The sequence below is a fragment of the Lynx canadensis genome, chromosome A1, assembly GCF_007474595.2.
Source record: "Lynx canadensis isolate LIC74 chromosome A1, mLynCan4.pri.v2, whole genome shotgun sequence".
Lineage (NCBI taxonomy): Eukaryota > Metazoa > Chordata > Mammalia > Carnivora > Felidae > Lynx > Lynx canadensis.
In genome coordinates, this window is record NC_044303.2 from 83,342,704 (window position 1) to 83,347,177 (window position 4,474).

The window sequence follows — 4,474 nt, forward strand, 5'->3', positions numbered from 1 at the left end:
TTGACCAAAACAGGCAAAAACAAACTGTTTCAGGCGGTATTTACAAAGTAGTATAGGAAGAAAAAAAGCATGTTAATAGATGTATACTAAATACCAGGAGTTGTGCTAATTGTCTCCAGCAGAGATGATATATCAGGACAGAAGCTATAATTAGATTTATCCCTTGATTAATTTTCTGATAATACATAGTTATACTCTGAGATTCATCTGAGTCTGTACAGACCAAACTAATTAATTACATGGGAATCTAGTAGTTATCACTAATTTGCATTTTTCATGTTTTGATGATGGTATTAATTTCTGCACTTCCCTCGGGGATGTAGTATTGTTTCTGTTTTACCATATGGGCTAAATTGGATAAAAATGAAGCCTTTCACATTGCTCTTTTAACCATAATATCCTCATCCTATAGATTAAATATTGATCTAGTGATTCTCCTGGTTGTCAAGTATATTTATTCCAATTATACATTCAGTACTGAAGGAACAACAGGAAGTATAGGTCATGGCCCCAAGAACACCATAAGCCTTACTTTGACTTGCCAACCATATTGGTATTTGAGGTCATTAGAAATCAGAATTATTTGGAACCAATGTTTAGTAATCTTGAAAGGGTTGAGACTTCATTTTTTTATGTATAGTCACTTCAGACCAAATGGGGAATGGTTGAATTAAGATAGCATTGAGCCCATATAAATTAATTTAGCTTTATCTAGTGTCATATTTTCCCCTCTTTTGTGTAGTACCTAGAGAATATAGGGCAAGCATGTCCTCCTGGAGTCTATCAATATATAATAGCTAGATCTTACAATTTTTTTTTGTTATATAAATGTTTTTTTCTTGGATCAGAATGTGAACCCAACTTCTTAGAATGTGATTGGTCTGACCCTCTGGTCCATAGGCAACTCCTTCCACCCTATAGCAGGGCTTACAGAGAAAATATGGATAGGCACCAGCATCCAGGACACACAGGGATCTGCTTTCCATTGTAAGAGGGTAGGGAATATTAGTGCCAAGCCAAAGTTCTAAGATAATCAATGAACAAGATTGGAGACTTTTAAGATATAAGAAAACATAGAAGGAAGAAGGAAGAAAACAGGAAGAATTGTCAGTTTCCACATATAGTACAGTGCATTTGTTTGTTTTGGTTGTTTGAAAAAAAGGGACAAGAAAAAAATGAAAAAATCTATACACAATGTTAAGTATTCCTTGGCAATCAGAGCATAGGTTGAACGTGATTAAAGGATGTTAACCCACAAAAGACATAAAAAATTGGGAATGCTTATATATATAAGGTCCATTGTAGACTTTTCTATAAATATACTGCAGACTCACCAAAGACAATTTGGTTAAGCAGACAGAATAAACAGATAATTCAGGATCTCTTTTTCCATGACAAAACATTAGAAACAAGAGCAAAGATGTGTGAAAAGTCCTCAATTTTGTTCAAAATCTATGTGGTTACCATAATTGACTAGGAGTTATGAAGATTCACTGAAAGAAAGAAGCTGACATGAAATATATGAGAAAATATGTCCATCTATGATGATCCAGAATAAAAAAAAATACACATTAGTATGTGAGTATAATTGGATTTCTCATGGAAACAGAATCCCTCAAAATCCTGAAAATAATTCAACTAGGCATTACAGAAACCCAATTAACTCTTAACATTATTTTAAAAAGACAGTGTAGGGGCGCCTGGGTGGCTCAGTTGGTTGAGTGTCCAGCTTTGGATCAGGTCATGATTTCACGGTTCATGAGTTTGAGTCCCACAAATGGGCTCTGTGTTGACACCTCAGAGCCTGGATTTGGATTCTGTGTCTCTCTCTCCTTCTGCCTTTCCCCTGCTTGCACTCTATATTGAACATTGTATAAATTTAAAAATCCCAGTGTATGAAATCTTCACCTAAAATGACTCTAAAGTGACTGCATTAAGTTTTGGGTTTACCACATGGTGAAAGAAGCTTTGTTTGTTACCCAAATATAAGTCACAACATTCCTGATAACTTTAAATCAACCTATAGTGTCCTTATTCAAGAAAAGGTCATAACTGTAAGGTCATAAACTGTATTTAATCATAATGTAATTAAATATAGAATAATAATAACAATTTGAAACAGTTTTATTTAAAATCAAGGATTTGTGTGTTGCCCATGAATGTGTTATTCCAAAAACGTGCACATAAGTGTCACATTTTACAACTGATGAAAATAAAAGGAGCACTAAAGAGATATTGGCAAAGCATGAAAGTAATTAAGCAAATTATTCTCTATACTTGGAAGAATTCTCTTTCCCCAACACCTTCATGAATAGTCTGGCCAATTATTCGTTGCAGAGGCTATAGATGACAGGATTTAGCATGGGAGTAAGGATGGTGTAGAAAACAGAAACAATTTTATGCTGAGTGGGAGAACAGTCTGAAGTGGACAACATGTATATGAACAAATTTCCTCCATAGTACATTATGACCATCATGAGGTGAGAGGAACAGCTGGCAAAAGTTTGTGGGTATCCTCTCCAGAACCCATGCAAATGACAGACAGAATAACAAGCATAGGAAGCAATGATGATTGCTACAGGGAAAACAATCATTATGATACAACAGTAGAAAATAACTTCTTCAAATGTTGAAGTATCATTGCATGAGATGATTAGCATGGAAGGAAAATCACAGAAGTTGGCTATTTCCTTGAACCCACAATAGGAGAAGGAAAGTGTAGCTACAACATCAATGAGACCATCAGTAGAACCCAGGATCCAGAAAGACACAGTCATAAGTCCACAAATTTAGAACTTATAAGATCAGTTTATCTTAGAGGGTGGCAAACGGCAATATAACGGTCATAAGCCATGACTGCCAACAGGAAATATTCACAACCTATTAATGATGCATAGAAAAAAATTTCTGTAACACCCTGCCACAGAAATGGACTTGCTGACAGGTAGTTGAAAACCATCTTAGGTACAGTGGTGCAGATGAGCATGAGGTCCATGAGGGACAGTTGGCTGACAAGGAAGTACATGGGTGTGTGGAGTTGGGTTTCCAGGTAGATGAGGAGAACCATGACACTGTTTTCCGTGAAGGCCACTGTGAAGATGCCCAACACCAAAGAGAAGAGGAAGATGTGGTTGGGGCTGTGACTGGAGATTCCTAGAATGATGATATCAGTATTAAATATCTGATAGTCCTGTGCCATGATGAATGTTTTTTTGATCTAATACAACAAAAAGTGACATTACTTCATTAATTTGATAAATATGTACCCAGGGCCTTACAAACCTTGTGATTGTGGTAAATTCTACAGGTCAATGATTAAGATGACTTCACCAGGATTAGGAAATTCAAAGTTCAAGAACTATAATATTGAAAAGAAATATGTCTGTTGGTATTGTCAGTCTGTAAAAGTGTTGAACATTTGCTAAGTTCAGCTTCTAAGGACCCTTTGTCGCCCTTTTAGAATTAAGCAAATAATATACATTTTTACATAATTTATAATGCATCTTCAAAAAGGAAACTTCCCCAAAGCTATTAGACAGTATGTGGAAATATCAAACGTTCTTTAAAGATAAGTTGATTTAAAAATTCAGCTTAAGTCAGCCTGTGGCAGAAAAAGTAACAGAGATAAAGAATACAATATGAACATTTGCTCTCATGATACTAGGCACTTTTTTTTACCAGTGTTAACAAAACATTTACATTTATCTATTACTTCACAGTTTAGAGTGTTTCATTTGTATTTATAGAAAATATTCTGTCCAGTAGTTGATGAATTGAGAAAGATTTTAGTTATACAAATATGGAAGCTTTGTACTTAGTAGAAACTTTGTACTAAAATAGCCCAGTGTGATAGGGTGACTTGTGTTTCACCAAAACATATGTCAAGTCTTCAACCCCAGCACCTCTGAATGTAAACTAATTTGAAAATAATTAGTTAAGATGAAATCATACTGGATGGAGTTGGGCAAACCCCAATTCAATATGACTGATGTCCTTATAAGAAGAAGGTCAAGTAAAGACAGACACAGGTAAAATTCATGATAATAGAGGTAGATATTGGAAGAATTGATAGGCACCTGAGTGGCTTAGTCAGTTAAGGGTCTGACCTTGGTTCAGGTCATGATTTCACAGTTTGTGAGTTTGAGCTCCACAATGGGCTCTGTGCTGACAGCTTAGAGCCTGCAGCCTGGATTAGATTGTGTTTCCATCTCTCTCTGCTCCTCTCCCACTTTCTCTCTCTCTCTCTCTCTCTCTGTCAAAAATAAATAAACTTATTTTTTTTAATAATACAAGCATTATATGAAAAAAATCATGGACTTTTAACAAACTGCTCCCATCTGTGAGCTGAAGCAAATAACTTAACTCCTGCCACAATTCTTATATCCTTACAAACAGGGTACTACTATTTTCCTCAAAATAATATTGTACAGATGAAATGAAAGAATGATATAAAATGTTTAGGACAAAAATCATA

At 35.2% G+C, this 4,474-nt stretch overlaps 1 pseudogene; it reads right to left on the reverse strand.

The window, feature by feature from the left end:
• Positions 1-2,324: 2,324 nt before the first annotated feature.
• On the reverse strand, positions 2,325-3,199 carry LOC115499491 (annotated as a pseudogene).
• Between the last annotated feature and the right edge of the window lie 1,275 nt (positions 3,200-4,474).